Source organism: Anarrhichthys ocellatus, unplaced genomic scaffold (assembly GCF_004355925.1).
Source record: "Anarrhichthys ocellatus isolate YVR2014 unplaced genomic scaffold, GSC_Weel_1.0 scaffold66, whole genome shotgun sequence".
Classification (NCBI taxonomy): domain Eukaryota; kingdom Metazoa; phylum Chordata; class Actinopteri; order Perciformes; family Anarhichadidae; genus Anarrhichthys; species Anarrhichthys ocellatus.
Window position 1 is genome coordinate 759,579 of NW_022280096.1, and position 17,665 is coordinate 777,243.

A 17,665-nucleotide genomic window follows, 5' to 3' on the forward strand; every position below is an offset into this window, starting at 1 on the left:
ATTATTCATTTCATACCAAGCATATCGATCTCATTCACATCCACTCCACATATAACAGCTAGTTTGCCATCTGTCACCTGGATTGCTCTATTTACAACGGAGGTGACGCATTAGCGTGCACCTGTCTCAGGACCTCTAGTGCTAGCTGGAAGGCTAGCTAGATACTCATCCTCCATAATGTGTAACGTTACGTGCCAGCAAACTAAGAAACAAACAGACGGCCATTGGAGGCCCGTCAGCAGTCATTCTTTCTGGCCCAGGTCTGCGCGCCCTTTCAACTTAGGTTGGAGTTTTCCATCGCGTAAGCACACTTCTGTACCAGTTCGGGAGCGAAACGTTTGTCCCACGTTGATGACGTATGAAGCGGTCTTTTCCTGTGTAACGTTACGTGCCAGCAAAATAAGAAACAAAGAGACGGCCATTGGAGGCCCGTCAGCAGTCATTCTTTCTGGCCCAGGTCTGCGCGCCCTTTCAACTTAGGTCGGAGTTTTCCATCGCGTAAGTGCACTTCTGTACCAGTTCCTGAGTGAAACATTTGTCCCACGTTGATGACGTATGAAGCGGTCTTTTCCTTTGTCCGTCTCACAAGCGGGATTTCGTTTATTGTAAACAATGAACAGATTCGGCCAGCTGCCATCGGGACATGCAACTGAAGAAAAGTATGAACAGTGGAGATCGATATGCTCGGTTAAAATGAATAATTAAATAAGTAAATGTAAACTAATATGCAAAGCTCCTGGTTAGCTCCAGTCGTATATTTACAAACGTTTTATATACAGCCATGTTCTCCTGAAGGAGAATGTCTTTGTTTGTTTGTTTCTTACATGAATTAATGGCTGAGAGGTTTGTATTTAACAGTATAGATAGTCCTCACTTTAGATGAGGTCACATAAAACACTTTACTAACGAGTAGTAACTACCTTAATAAATCGTGAATTAATCATGAATTGCGGTATTAATATGTGTTTATAAAGCATATATTAACATAGTCCCTAACCATTATATATATAAATGCATGAATAATGTACATCTAAATAAGTTATTAATCATTTACTAACACTTTATAAATTATCTTATTAATCATCTACAACTCCTTAATAATTGGTTTGTAAAATATATAATACTTCATTTACAAATGGGGAATCATAATTGCATCAATCTGATTACAAATGATGCTAATCCTGTTACAAAAGAGGACTACTTGAGTAAAATGGAGATACTTTACGACAGTCATTTGACACGGTTGAAGAGCTGAGGGCATATTGAGTCTGAAAATGTGAACATTTTTATTTTTCTATTCAACCTATACCCGCCCCAAACAAAATCGATACGACGCTCCTGAGTTGGAGTGATCCAATGATTAAGGGAATATGTCAGCAGGTAGTAGCAATGAGCTGCATTCTCAGAGTGACCTTGCCTTGTTTCAGCCCCACAGCTGCTTAGTCCGTCAGGCTTTTCTGCGTGTGCCACAGCGGCAGCTGAGGAGCCATTTTGGGGCCTGATGCATTCAACAGCTGGTGGTGCCAAGCCCAGGGTGGGCGTGGGAGGTGGAAGGGGGGGAGCTGCGAGGTCGTCTGTCTATCGGGCCGTGGAAACGTGGAACACGGAGCATATCGGACGACGGGCACGCAGCCAAAACGGTGATTGCGAGGTCGGCACTCCGCCGGCATCGCTCTTCACAGTTCTGACCTGAAATCACATTTAGACTGCAGCTAGAACACTCAAACTACTGTGTACTGCATAGCAGAACACTGCGTGTAACTCGCCCATATGCTGCATGTATAGGAAGGAGATGACGAGCCGGCTTCGGTTCACAGCACCGTTCCCTCTCGGGGCCAGGTGTGCATGTGTGCGGTGGGACAGTGCACCACTGAGACATGAGCTTCACTTTACAACAGTGAGAAAAAAGAAAAAGTGGACGGTATCCCATTTTTCTTACGATCCATAAAATCCACCTCAGCATTTTCAGGTGATGGAAAACTCTGTGCCTCTAGTCTCTGTTTACAGCAGTGGTGGGCCGTGCATTTTATACCTGGGCCTTCACTGCTGTCCTGCAGCTGAAATACCTCCTTATAACCACATTATGGCGTCACAGCTATTATTCATTTTTAAGGCTGTAACTATGTACATCTTCGTATTAAACCGTTCAGTACGAGTCGTTTGAATAATGCTGGAGCATTTAGAAAATGCAAAAGCCTAAATTCAGGAAAATATAATGTTCTCAGCTGATCTGGCTGTGGGATCCACCATCATTCCTTAATGACAAGCCGCGACCCAAAGAGATTATCATAGAATTTTACTTTCACAACAGTGTCTCTGCAGTGTCTTTCCTCGTCTCAGTCCTCTGTGTCATGGTGTCTGGTGCATCTCACTCAGTCAGAATGCCCATATTTGATTGGCTGAGCTGCATCACGTGATGTGATTCACTACCCATCAGCCTCTGCTGGCTGTTAAATTTCGTTTCATGATAGTCACTTTCTCGCCCACTGACCAATCACAGCACACTCTGCACATGGACACTGAGCGGCATGTAATGCTGACGTCATTATAGGCCGGCGCGCAGGCTCTGATACGTCAAAGAATACGCCCAACATGTCAAACTAAAGATCTGATTGGTTGAAGACTATGACAATCAACAATATCGTCCCCACTCACTTAAACTGCAAAGGGATTCACTTGAGAGTCTGCAGGCCTCGGGCCTCTGTTCTTACCTAGAGACACAGAGGTGAAATCTGATTGGATAAAAGCTCTACTTAAAACAAGCTGCACTGGAAGCAGAGCAACTGAGGACGACAGTAGCTGTGCAATGAGAAAATAAGATAATGGGAAAAATAATTTTATAAATTATAATACATGTAGTGTATTTAAGAAAAATTATAAAATGATAAAATAGATATAGCTTTGTGATTCTGTTTAGGCCAGCAGAAGAGGCCTTGCAGGCCCTGACGGCCCACCACTGGTTTACAGAGACTAGAGGACATGAGAGAGGGAATCGCTTGGCAAATGACCTTTGTCTTGAAATATCTCAAACCTCTCGCTGCTCTTCATGGCGAATCTGTACTGATGATACTCATCCACAGCCAGATGTTCTAAGCTGCCCCCCTTCCTCCTTTCCGGTGCTGTTCGGAGTGTTGCGGTGTGCACAGAGCATCGGTTTGGTTAAACTAAAGTAGAGACAACGCCACATGAAGACAGAGTTTCCTGTTAAGTTGTTTTTCTCACATGTAAATCATCCCTCGTCTCTGAGCCGAACCTCAGGGTGGAATTTTACCGTGCCTTTACGTTTGTCTGTGTGTGTTTGAGATTCCATCTCTCCTCACACATCATGTGTGTGTGTGTGCGTGTGTGTGTGTAAGTAAGGAAAGTCTGCAGAGATGACAAGACAGCTGAACAAATGAAGAAAGAGATAACCATTTGAACAGGACGCACCAGGTGGATGGTGAGTGGCAGGGGTGTTTCTAGGATTCAGATAAAGGGGGGGCTTAGCACCAAGGGGAGCGCCATGTTTGCGCGCACAGTGTGCGGCAATTTTTTTTGGGGCCCATTTGGGGCTGTGGATATCCATTGTTTCAGACAGTTCATAGATTGGTTCAATCAGAAAGAGTGTGATTTTGCTCTGTAGTTTTGCTTGCATTCAGTATATGATAACACAAGAGACAGAATTTCAGGGTCATAGTGAAATTTGACAACACAAATATGAACTTTTCTCAAATAATGAGAGAGAAATAATTTTCCTGCTTGTAAAGGAAAGACGGATAAACTAACTTTCATATCCGCGTCACTCCCAAATCCTAATTCTTAAAGGGACCGCACACAATGGATGGAGAATGGACCTGATAGTGTAAACTTTATTACATTACAGTCATTTAGCAGACGCTTTTATCCAAAGCGACTTACAATAAGTGTATTCAACATCGGTTTTCAAGAGAACTAGTCACCAGAAGTCATAAGTGCATCTCCTTTCTTCAAACAAGCATCTAAGAGCATAAACCAGAGCCAACGTACAGTGCAGAAACAAACTAATGCAATAAGTGCCACAAACTAATATGAATACAATAAGTGCAATAAGCTAGTATGAATACAATAAGTGCTAAGTAAGTGCTAAGTGGAAGGCTAAGGGTAGGCCTTCTTGAAGAGGTGAGTTTTCAGCCTGCGCCAAAAGATGGGCAGCGACTCTGCTGTCCTGACATCAGTGGGGAGTTCATTCCACCACTGTGGGGCCAGGACAGAAAACAGCCGTGACCGGGTCGATCGGCCGCAGGGACCTCTGAGCGACGGGGCAACCAGTCGTCCCGAGGCAGCAGAGCGAAGTGGGCGGGCGGGGGTGTAAGGCTTGGCCATGGCCTGGAGATAGGAAGGAGCTGTTCCTTTCACTGCCCTGTAGGCTAGCACCAGGGTCTTAAACTGGATGCAAGCTTTATATCGAGCTTTATATCCTTAAGTATGATGATAGGCTATTGGATTGTAATTTGAAGGGGGAGAAAACATACAAAACAGAACGCACGCACATATGTAGCATGTTAGAGTTATAAATAACTTGTCCATGTGAGAAACAGTAGTTTAATTTAATGACATCACCAAAAAAAATAAAAAGTTTTTTTTTTTTTTTTTAAAGCCAATAATGCCAAATTATTTGGGGGGGCTGAAGAACATTTTAGGGGGGCTTCAGCCCCCCTAAAATAGGCCTAACGACGCCCCTGGTGAGTGGTGTCCAGACGGCACAGAGACCAATCCGACTGTGGGACATTGATACAGTTTGAGTTAGCATTTTTGGACTCTAATGCAATTAAGAATTTAGAGGAAAATGTAGGAAAGTCTATTCATTTTTTTCAATTTTTTATGTTTTGGTTTGATAAGACCACGAATATTTCAGTCAAATGCACATGGATGCTGTGGTTGTATCACACACATCTTTCTGCGTAATTATCTGGGGCCAAGCCCAATTATTAATCGAAAGGAAAATGATTCACGGGACACAAACAGTCTGCTGCTGAGTGAAAGTCCTGTGTTTGTTTGTTGACTTGCTCTCACCATCTAATGCTGGTGCAGACAGGTGTACATTGGAGTTGTCTCACACAGACAATAAAGGATGCCTCGGTGTGTTTGTATCAGGCGCTGAGGGGAACTGGACAAGCTACTTGGCGAGTTAGGATTTAGAACAGTTTGGTTTGCTTATAATCCCTTTCAAATTTAGTTTGAATTAAAACGAATTAAGAAGATCTAAATACAATAGATAAGAGGAAATGAATGAGTGCAGGAGAAGCCAGTCAGAGTTACAGTCTGATCCCCATCCAATCAGTAACAATAGCCTTATAGCAAACACAGTACCTATTTGTATACATGCTGTGCATTTGTATGAACCATCAGATTTCCCCTCAAAGCAATCATTGCATCACAAATGCTGTGAAAAGTATTTCTCTAAATTTGCAGCTTGATCAGATCCCTCTCTATTTTCTCCATTTGTACTGATGACACAGTGGAGGCTCGCTTTTACGATGGTTCACTGTGATTTCCACTGCATTTCCACCAACGCTGCTGCCACATCCTTATTTGACACACTATACGCCTCCTCTGGTGCATCCCAGGCCGTGCCAATGAATATTTCAGAGAATCAAAATGGATATTACTCCTGAGTCAGACATGCTGGCAAGGCAGCGGTGCTACATGTGGGGCATTAGTGCCAGGCATGCTCCGAGCTCAATATATCGAAACTTTACAGGCCCGGGTCACTTCAGGTCCTTTCCCTGTTCTGATCAGAGAAGGTCACAGGAGGGAGATTCAGCTGCAGTTAAAAAAGACTTCAGAAGGATGATGGCAGCTTCCTGCGCAGCTATATACTAAGTATATCAGCTCCATAACACCATCATTTTGTTTCCACCATCTCATGTTCGCTTAGGTTTGTAATGAGCTCAGATCTGGACTCTCAATTGACTTTAGCATAATGTTAGCACAGTATTGCTTTGCATTTACTGGCATGTGTGTTTCCCTCTTAAGGTTGGCGCAGACCTCAATTGCTTCATGTTAATATGGTTTGTCCCCATTTCACTAAGCGCTCAAAACCCCATGCTTCCGCCCACCTGCTTATGTATGATTAAAATTTGGTATAGCCAGCACGCTGACGCCGACTTGAAGCTAGACGGCAGGTTACTCATATCCTAGCTCCAGCTGCTTGTGTGTCACCCAGAGGGTTTTAGGCAATAGAGTCCTCATATGGCCCATCAAAAGATAAGCTCTTCTTTCAATTCCTGTATTCCAGCTGAGACCTCTCTTCCCACAATTAGAAAGCAGAACACAGACATTGCCTTTAACCAGTCGCTGTACAAATACTTGTACGAAAAAAACCACACATGAAAGAGCTTACTTCTTCCCCCGGCGGTATTTCGTGAAGGAGGAAACGTGACACTGGGCTTTTGTATAAATCCCTGAAATCAACGCAGGCTTAACAAGTGAGAACATTGGACTTGGTAAACTGTGTAGCCGGGATCTTATAGGGATGTGCAAAACACAGCAGCCATTATTTGGACATTAGAGGCACGATTGCCTTGGCTACGAGCCCCGTTCAGGGTTTTACACATCCCTTTGACTCTCATTCATAACAATATGTTTTATCGTCGGGTATCCATCTCCTTTCATGTCTCTCCTCAGGGACCCAACCAGCATCGTGAATAATATGCTAGGCATCAAGTGTGGTTCTGCCAATTTATTTCCCATAAGACTATGTCAGTCAGGCTCAGAAGCAATAAGCCAGCGCCGCCGGTAAAGACATCTGCAAAATAAATAAGGCCTCCTTTCTGACACCACAAACGTGCGCCTGTGACTGCTGTCGCCATGGTATCGCCCATAGGCTTTATTGTCGCCGGTGTCGTCATGGAAGTGTGGGCTGATGTGGGTGTGTCACTTTGTGGTTGGGCAGAGTGGGGACTCCATAAGTGGGTGTGGTAAATGTGTCAGTCAGCTACTGTTTAGGCAGAGCACCAGGACAGAGTCGGGATGAATATTTGGAAAAATAAAGTTGGTTTTTAGACTTGTAAAATTAAACTTTGATTCACAAACCTGTAATTCAAGTATTTATTTTCCTTTTCTAGCTGTGCTTCTTCAAGACTTCAAGTCAGTCCTCTCCCACTTATGTTAACCCGTTATGTAGCCTGTGTCGATCTCAACAAATACCCACGCCAGCAGCCTGTAATCCCCTATTGGTTCTCTTCCTCTAATCGGGTCGGCTTATGTTGTCACTGCAATCGGACCGCACTAGGGTTCGCTTGGAAACCAAAACTAAAACAACCGGTCGGACTAAATGTCGGCTTGTGAAAGCGCCTTTAGTCCTGTAGGAGCCTTGAACTAATGCTATTCATCCAGGGAGGTAACATGGTATCATTAGACAAGACTCCCTTGTAAAGCATTGATAGTGTTCATGGTGTTGTGTAAGAGCAGTGTCAGAATATGAAAGATGTCTTTCTTTTCTCCACCTTTCTGTTTGTTCAGTTGGGTCTGTTTCTCTCTCCTGGGGGAGCCATACCTGAGCATGGGACACATCTGGGACTGGACAGCCAGGTCTGGACTGGTCTAAACGTGTGTGTGTGTGTGTGTGTGTTGGATGAGGTGCACCTACCGTAGTGTGGACTGGGTGCTGGAGAGAATCATGACTGTTTTCTTTTTCAGTAGCGTGCCCCGAGCAGGTTTACGTTGTAGCCGTGCCATATGCTCTGTAGGAAATGGGCTTTATTAATATGTTTAAGAGCACGTCAGGTTCCGGTGACTTATAGGCTAAGTAAGCCAATGTGAAGGTGCATTGTCGGCAACTTTTCACAAATAAAGCCGGGGTAAAAGGGGGGGAAAAAAAGGACAGAAAGAAAAACATTCTCTAGGGGCCTCTGTGGACCAGGGGGGCGACTGGTTCCAGGTCTGCCACGGTGTGGGAGAGGGCCCGTTTCAGCTGAGCCTCTGCGTTCCAGGTGTTGCTTTTTAATTGGCAATTCTGCGAGCAATAAAGCATTTTGCGTACTTTCGCTTGTAAAGTGCTTTCATTCCGTCTCCAAATGATGTAATTACCCCGGCGTCCCAGGCGAGAGGGCAGCAGGAGAGGGGAGGCGTCTGCTCGCTCAGCGAGAAGCCTGGTGAAGGGGTTCCTGAAGTGTGTTTTCATTCAGGAGTCCAAACACCATAAAGTCAGGTAGTTGTTTGCACAATAAATGTGCACTTTCATTTCATTTCAAGCTCCCCGTGCGCTCCGTGTGTTTCTAGTATTTATGAAAACAAATATAAATATATAAGTTTTCTTTGATGTATGAAGGCAGCGGGGGACGTTTCTTCTTTGTTCCTGGACACAGATGGCGATTGTCCAACATTAATTAACTTTTCTTGGTTTTCATAAAGCTGTAGGAGCATATTTTTGCTTTCCTCACAGTTTGAGATTGACTTCTTTAAAATGCTTTTAATAATTTTTGCCTTCATTTGTGCTGCCACACATTGCTTGTTCACAACATCACTAGCCGATCCAGCGCCGGTACAAATCTGTTTTACAACTTCACTGCTCTGCACCCTAAAAGGACGGGAGGTTTACAATTACAAGTATGCTAATGAAGTCAGCTAACCCACAGAGTGATGTTATCATTTGAATTTATCTGGAAAGAGGAGATTTAAAAAAAACGTATTTTCCTGTTTAGTCAGCGTGGAATTCCCTCTGAGACGAGAAAAGGGTCGAAAGCAGAGCCAAGTGTGTGTCGGCCGAGCGTGCGGAGACGTGTAACACTAACCTGAAGTCATTTGACTAAAACGGATCTCGTGATCCACCTGAGGATTGTGAACCCTCGAGAACAAGTTCAGCCTGTCGGCTTGTAGCATGGAAACCTAAACTCCACTTGATCAACATCTCCCACGGATAGGTGCATTCCTCTGGAGCTGTAGGACCAAATATCTCAGCGTGGATGAAACAACATGGAGGGGAAAGTCAAGGAAACATTCTTCTCACATAAAGTCTACCTGGCAACGTTTTTGCATATCAGACCTCCCCAGTGGCTGTCAGTGTTCCAGCAGTGGCAACACTGCCAAAAAGCACAAAAACAAGCTGTTCGCTATCGCTGCTGTTCCCATGGGAACAGGCCCGCAGAGGGTGTGCCCGCTCCGACACTCATCTGCACAAACAGTATGCGAGCCGACTCCCCAGCATGCTGCACAAACCAGGAGGATAAACGGCGAAGGTGTGGGGGGGGGCTCTTTCTCAGAGAACTGGGGCCTCGTGCAGAGCCCTGCTATCAGTGTAAGCGATTAGCTGGCCCCGCTGGTGAAAAGTGCCACGAGGGGAAAAAGGATCAAGATTCCTGAGATGTCGGGCCTGCAGTGCTCATTCGCACACTTCCTCTTCTTAATAAAGACCACACATCACCAGCTCAGAGCCAGCCGGAGCTGCAGAGAAGAAGTAAGCAGCAGGACGTCGACTGGCTGGACGAAAAACAAATAAATGCCAGGCCACTTTGATCAACCACGGTTACTTTAGTTACGCTGTGGGTTGAGAGAGGCAAAGTCAGTTTGACATTGGTATCTTCAAAGGCATTACTTTGTTCTTTGCCTCTTTTTTGGGGGGGAATTGGCTTGATTGTCAAGTTAGCCATCAGTGGGATTAGCACCGCTCCTCACACCTCTGCTGCACCGCCACAGGTGGCACACACACCATATAATTAGTCTGGAGTGTACGTGCAATAGTTATGCAGCGCTTTATGGAAGACAAAAATAATAACACTAATGTGTAAGTGAAAGGGTAAGCATTTACATAACAAGCTACAGCTTGAAATTAAACTGTAAGAAGTTCACAGCCACTCCTAAAAAATGAATGCAATGTAATTTGTAGATATGCTACAAGATACATTTGTGTGTAATCCACGTAATCATGAACCAGAAGGTTAAAAGACCGCAGAAACCCACACAGCTGTGAAGACCGAAGTTTCTTTTGAAAATATATATATAAATAAAACCTGTAAAACTCTTGTAGGAAGACACACGAAAAATGAGGAGTATCTTTTTGGTACGATATCATCTGAACCGCTGTATGAGGATACGTTGCCTGGATACTCGTCCGGCACAGTGCTGCATGTCATCCCCTGCCTCTCCTGTCTGTCCCTCACAATATCAAATGAAGCAGATATGCCAAACAAATTATCTTGAAAATAAGTAACACATAGAAACTGCCTGTTTAAAGTAGTTGGCATTAACAAGATTGATTACAAAAAGTGTGGATGTCAGCCTGGGAATATGAAACAATGACTGTAGAAAACACTTATTGTGTGGAGCAGTGTTTCACAACCTTCTCTTCTGGGGACCCACTTAAAATAAACAAGACAAAAGCGACCCAATTCACCATGAATGGCTGCGGTAGACTGTTAGCATATACAGTAGGCTTACAACAGTAAGGTGTCCCTGCTAGTCCGAACAAAACAACACATGGACTCCAAGAGCTGAATAAAAGGGCCACTTCAAAAGGACACTGGTTGTCCAGGTCTCTGAGACGTATGCCTGCGCCCCAGTACCAGCAACACTTCTTTCCTTCAGTGCCACTGTCAGCCTGTACCAACAACAGAGCACACTGTCTACCATGTCCATTACAAGTAGATTCTACCAAAGAATGTGTCCCTATGAAAACTGTTAACAGTGTGTTTAGCACGCAGTCACAACATACGCTATCTTGCCAGTTTATTAGGTCTACCTAGCTAAGATTACTACAAAGAACTTCTGCAAGGCCGCTAACTAGCTCGCTTGGCTTGTTATTCAGAAAGTGTTTCAGAGCTACCTTGTCTTTAGTGCGCTTGCTCTGTGGGCAACATGGATGTGCAAGCTGTGGGTGATTTTATACCCAGCAGGCAAAACTTTTTCTGCTTCTTGCACCACTGAGCAGCTTTCGTAGGAAAGAACGGGGCCCCGCCTGCACCGCTGTGTCCAGTTATTTTTATACATGCATGGTTCAGAACCACGTAGAAAATCTCTGTGTTCCTAGGAGGTACTTTTACTGTTGTCCTTAACACATTCTTGCTTTTACGAAGAACCTATTTGTCTGTCTTTTATAATTGCATTTTATCTAATTATCCATTTCACTGAAGTTTTATCATTATTCTAAAGCCCCTTGTAACTCTGTGCTAAATGTGCTCCATGCTAATACAAGTATTAGTATGCCTGTGATTGTGTTCACCCTCTGTAGTTACGTACCCTCTGACTGCACAAATGTGAAAACTCTACCAAAGAAAAAAAAGCTTTTCTCCCAGAGGAAAACACCCTGCTCTCTAAGTGAGCAATAAATCTGGCACTTAGGAGAGGTTATGTGTGTGTGTGTGTCTTTGAGAGTGTAAATGTACTCCGTGTCTTCAAGTCCATAGCCTCCAGAGCTGTCAGATGTTGCCTGGCCCCGAAACATCCGTAACCCGTGACCCCTGTGACTCCTGTTTTGTTCTCGGCACTCCAGGCCCCTCAGATATCCCTCCACTGGAACTCCCCCAGATGACAGACACTCCTCTCCTCTCTGTTCCTCCACACTACCCCGGTAGCCTTTGACCTCCCCAGCACCTCTGCATCACCGCGTCGCTGCCCTCGCATTCCAGTGAAGGCGCTGAAACCTGAGCCCCGCGGTGAGCTCATCGCCCGGCCCGCCGAATCAAGAGTTAAATGATACCAAAAAACTGAGAGAACGGAGAGAGAAGGGGGGAGAGGCAGCCGTCGGTGGGGGACAGGTCTGGAACTGGTTCTGTGTGTCTGCTTGCTCGGAGGGGTTAAGTTACACCAGAAAGAGCGAGGAGGAAGAGGAAGAAGAAACTGCTGGCGTCTTTGAAACCTCTCTGCCTTTGTCTGTCTCGTTTTCCTTCTCGCGCTGCCTCTTGGCGGCCTGACTGTTTGGTGCCTGCAGTTTCCTCTTGACACACTCCGGCGAGCGCTCCGCCGCCCTCCACCCTGCGCTTTCAAGTTAACGAGCCCCGTCGGTCTCGTCCTCGTGTCCGGGAGCCGAGCCGGGATGGGAGTGTAATGCCGTGAGGTCGGGCTCTCCGCTCTCTGTCTCTGTTCTTCTCTGACCCTGCCATGACCACCGAGCATCCAAAGACGGTGAGTGTCCCTCTTTTTAAATTGTCTGGTAGTCTGTGTGTGTGTGTGTGTCTGTGTGTGTGTCTGTGTGTCTGTGTGTTAAAATGTGTCAGTAAAGAAAAAAAAAAGAACTGCTCTGAATAAAAACAAAAAGAAATGTTTTCCAAAGCTGTAGCTCAAATGTCACATCACAGAATCATTATAATTCACATCTCATATTGTGATGAGCACCATTAAGATGCTTAATCACTGCAAACATAATTAAACCAATCAGTGTTGCTCTCTCAAGCTGAGTTTGGAGGACGACAGCAGTCAGTTAGGAAAGAAAGGCTTTTAAGCCAAGAGCATCTCTTTGGAAGCAAAGATCAACTTTTAAAAGTTTAAAGAGTGCCATTAGATAAACCTTTTAACCATGCATTATTCATGGGCGCCAAGTTTCTTTCTAGTTCGCTGCCTGTTGTTCGCTGTGTCTCTCTCTGACCTCGTACACTTGTCTTGTCAACCTCTGGGGTGACAAATCCCTCTGAAGCACAGTTTTAAACAGGGTGATGATTCTAATGGGTGGCCTACAGCAGACAAAACAAAAGGTTGAGTACACATTATCATTTATATATATATATAATAATAATATAAGAGTGCAGTGTTTCTGAACAATTTACATTCTGAAATCTGCCACAATCTCTCTTTTATAGCAGGAAGCTATTTAAAACAATTGTGAGCGTTTCCACCAATAACTTTGAAAATGTCGGGGGTGAAACTGAAACAATTATCTGTAACACCATTTGCAACAGTCTCATTATTTAAACGGCTGTGAAGTGCTCTATTGCTGGTCCCAGGTAAACACACCGTGCTTGCTGGGAGATATTGGCGTCTCTATGATCAAAAGCTTTCAGGAAAAAAAAGGGGAACACTGTCCTGAACGCACCCTCCATTTACAAAGCTGCTTTATTCACACGTGTTACTTCACACACTGCCAGCACGCCAAAAGCCCCACCAGCACTGGCAATGGACGAGACTAATGAGTACACATTACTACTTAAGGAGAACAGATGAATTCATAAATATTCCGTATTTTCTGGGACTTTTAGCTGATGTTTTCTTTCCCATCTACAAAGAACAGGATTACAGAATGGATTTTAATCCCAAAAGTACAAAGTGACTCGCAGGACAATGTAACAATACTTCACCGCCAGTACAAGTCCTGCATTCAAGTGTTACTTAAGAAAAAAGCATTATCGGCCTTAACTGTTTTATGTCATTGTAAACTGAATATCTTTTTCATTTTGGACCTTGAGTCGGGCAGAACAAGACATTTGAACACATCACCGTTGGCTCAGGGTTGTGCTGAACATTTCTCACTATTCTAAGTTGTTTAATAGAACAAACAATGAATTAGTTAAATAAGACAACGATTAATCAACAAGGGAAAGACTTGGATGTAACCGTGATTTATCACATCATCTCACATTTTGCATATAGAATCATAATCTGTAAAGTAACTAGTAGTCACAGCGTTCTAATAACTGAACTTCACTGCAGTATTTCTTTCTAACGTGTAGCGGAGTAGAAGTGTAAATTATGAGCCAAACTGAAGCGACCTTTCCAAATCTGTCAGAATCACTGCAAATTTCCTGCATCATCATTTGTGCAGCAATTCTGACAATATGCCACTAATGTGTCAGTGAGGGTGACAGCTCAACATGCAGCTCTTGGAGTGTACGGATTCATGTGCTGCAAGTGAGCTGGATCACGTACGATGGCTTTAGGGGACAGGCAGGTAGTCAGAAACGCTTCATATAGAAAGACATGAATGAACGTATCTGACAGCTGGAATGTGTGTGTGTGTGTGTGGGTGTGTGTGTGGGTGGGTGGGGATTCAAGCCTCTGTTTCAAACTGTCCATTTTCAAACATTTAATAACAAGAAAGAAAATCCTTATTTTGACTCACTATGTCTGAATGTATTAGAAATAAATTATTAAAACAATACAGTAGGATATGATAGTTTTTTTTTAAATTTGTGTTAATAAACTATCCTTATTTAAGCAGACTTAAAGTCCCCTGGAACTGATCAGCATCCTGGCAGGATATTGAATCAATACTCCGACAGGCCAAATCTTATAGTACTATACGGTCAGCAGCCAACTGGAGACATGAGTCAGACGTTGTCTGACGCTGGACACGGCCCCCGGGCAGACCTCAGATGTGCTGCAAGGGAGCAGAGAGAGAGGGCTAAAAAGAGAGCGTGAGGAGGGCATTGAGAGAGATCTGAGGGGGAGGAGGGGGAGACGGGAAAGAGAGAGAGAGAGAGAGAGAGAGAGAGAGAGAGAGAGAGAGAGAGAGAGAGAGAGGACCATAGACTGGTTCTCTGGCCAACTGGGAGATCCAGCACAAGGAGAAGCTTGTTCTTGCACTGTCTCGCCGTTCTCTGGGCATGTAGCAGGAGGATACGGCCTCTCTTGGATGAAAGAAAAATAGAGTTAAATGCCAGAGGATAATGTGATTACAGGCGAATAGGAGAATGAAGGTTAATTGGAGTTAAGTGTCGATAAAAAAACGACCCTATATATATATATATATATATATATACATCTGCATGGCAACCTTCATTCTGCCAATAGGGCTTCGATTCTTACTGCCTGCTGTAAAATAAACACGGTGAATAGTTCAGGAGGAATGCTGCCAGTGTATATGTTCTCTGGATAATACCTGGACATTTGGAGTCCAATCATTATCAGATTATATTCAATGACTCAGACATGTGAATTAAAATACATGAAGACTGATGTGAGAAAGATGGAGCTGCCGCAGAGACCTCCCTACAAGTATCTCATGTCTGGAGGTTGAATGAAGCCACTCCGAGATCCCACCGGTTGTCTGGGCTCCTTACCCTATCTCGAAGGCTGAGCCCAGCCACCCTACAAAGGAAGCTCACTTCGGCTGCTTGTATGACCGATCTCATTCTCTCTGTCACTATCGAAAGCTCATGACCATAGATGTCCATGTCACGCTCCATTTTACCCTCACCGGTGAACAAGACCCTGAGATACTTGAACTCCCTGGCTTGAGGCAGTGACTCACTTGCAACCCAGACGGTGCAATCCACCGTTTTCCGGCAGAGAACCATGGCCCCAGACTTGAAGGCATTGACGTTCATCCCAACCGCTTCACACTCGGGCTTCAAACCGCCCCAATGCGTGCTGAAGGTCACATGTAGAGAGAGAGAGAGAGAGAGAGCAAATATTCTGATAGATAAAAACATTTTGTCTTTCTGCACTTTAACACAGAAAGTCTTTTCCACAAGTGGTAGAAGGTATAGAGACCAACTTCAAACTTAAGTGATGTTGTCAGGAACATTACAGAATGTTCTTTTCCTCTCATCTCTGACATATGTGTGGTGGCAGGTCTTTTCTGTTCAAAATTATCATGAAAACTGTCAAACTGCTCTGCTGATTGTTGTTGGCACACATGGTGCCTCTGAAGTGCACAGAGCATATGTCCACAGCCTTGGTTGGAAGATGACCAAACAGCGCATCTGTCAGGTTAAAGATGTCATCATGTGACGTCAGGAGGAAACAGGTGAATGCTTTTTAGAGCCAAAGATCAGATCCTGATGCAATCGCGAGGCTCTCCCCATCACATCCCAGAGTTTTCCATCTTCTTCTGCCGGAGATCTGGTGTTAGAGGTTAGTTTGTACCAACCTAGAGGCTGATGAGCAAATTAAATAACAGTATATCGTTGTTAATAAATGTTCGTGAAACCATGGGAAAACAGAACATTTGTGTTAAAATACATTAAAAACGAGTATGTTTGAGGTTTGATGTTTTGGGCTTTTATTTGTTACATTATGAAACAACCCAGTCAAAGTATTTACCATAAAAATAATGTTTTTTTAGGTACAATGACTAAGAAATGATGTGTAAAGAAGCAATAATTACAAAAGAATTAAAGACTGCACATTAACAGTATTAATAAGTCAATTTAATGAATTACTATATTTAGAAATATTACAAGTATAGTACATCAAAAAAAGATTTAAAAAAGGCCGATACCTTTAACAATCAGTGTCATGAGGCTGCCCATCTCTGTAGTCATCCTGTAAGATGGTGGTTTCTCCAGTAAGAACAACTACGACACAATGCATAAACACAGGATATGTGCTTGTTATTTATATGTAATATTAGTCCTTTTAGAGAATTGTAATGTTACAAAAATGAACTGGACATTTTAAAAGAGCCATTGCCAACAACAGTTGAAGCTCTAAACTTTGATGCTTGCACACAGATGTTCCTGGTGTCTGTCATGTTCCACCAGCGGGTCACTGGACTCACTGAGGTTAGGGTACGTGGTCGTCCTCTGTAGAGCTCTATGTCCTCCTGAATCTTCTCTGTAGTGCCGACTATGTCCTCTGATTTGATTTCACATGCATGTCCTCCTTTGAAAATGTCTCCACAAAAGCCGAGAGCTTTGGCTGCTTCTGCGAACCAAAAGGTAATGTAAAAACAAAAGAGTAACACACGATCAGTATAGATGCCAACAAGTTAATTGTCTTCTGAATATGAAGGGGTTAAAAACAGGATGTATTTTTACCAGTGTTGCTATGAAGGTGTACGGTCTTCTCAGATGAGTCGTCATCACGGTCTTGTTCTAACTACTGGGCCTTACTTCCTGTGTGCTAGTTCTCTACACAATACAAACTCTTTACATTCAAAAAGTCACTTTACATAAAAAGCACAAGAACACCTTCCTCACTGAAATAAGGACTATGCCATCTTAGACAAAATATAACTTGTAACATTACAAACTTCTTAGTGAAGTCCACCTGGCATGGTGGGTCATTAGTATGCTAATAAAGGTCAATGTGGTGGTTCATTTTACCACGAGACAGTAACACATTACCATACAATGGACAATGTTACACATAACGTTACTGTATGAGTTACAAATGGAAGGTCTACTAAGGCGGGCCAATGAACCTCCACAATGACGAGGATGGATTGTAATTATCTGTAAACTTATATCTCATATTCATGAACTACTTTATTGCTTTTGTACAAGAACTGTAAAGAAGCAAGTCAAGTATTACATGCATTATAGAGAAGAAAGGTTGAATATCCTGTAAACTATTTGATTTGGCTGCAAAATATTTACTCAAATGTACATTTTTAAGACCTGTTTCTAAAGCATTTCAAAGTGAATTGGCCTTCTTTGTATAATCCCTATAGACATGTAAATAGTGTTTATATCAGAGAACTATTTGTGACAGTCAGGTGATTGCGTGCACCAAGTTACAAAAATTGTCGTGCCGGCTTCACTACAGCGAGTATAAACTAAGCGTTAGCATTAGCTACGAACACAGAAGGTTTTCTTTAGCCATGAAACTTATTAGATCAACTAAACTTCAATCAAATGCACGTTTCTGTTTTATCCAAATAAGATAATCACATGACTTTTATTTACAAAGTTCAACGTGTGTGTCTCTACCTCCGTCACTCTTTCGGTCAATAACATATTCACTCTTTGTCTCGAGCCACGCCCTCCTCCTGTCAACACAATTTGACAGACCTTCAGCTAAACAAGCCCCTCATACTGCATGAAAGATTTTACTA

The 17,665-nt window shown here is 43.5% G+C and overlaps 1 protein-coding gene across 1 annotated transcript in view; it reads left to right on the plus strand.

The window, feature by feature from the left end:
- Positions 1-11,729: 11,729 nt before the first annotated feature.
- The window catches only part of flrt2 (fibronectin leucine rich transmembrane protein 2), a 49,561-nt gene continuing 43,625 nt past the window's right edge, over positions 11,730-17,665 (plus strand). Inside the window, exon 1 of the mRNA XM_031872776.1 lies at positions 11,730-12,078. The gene's annotated coding sequence lies outside the window, so the exon portion shown is untranslated. The remainder of the gene's footprint in view (positions 12,079-17,665) is intronic.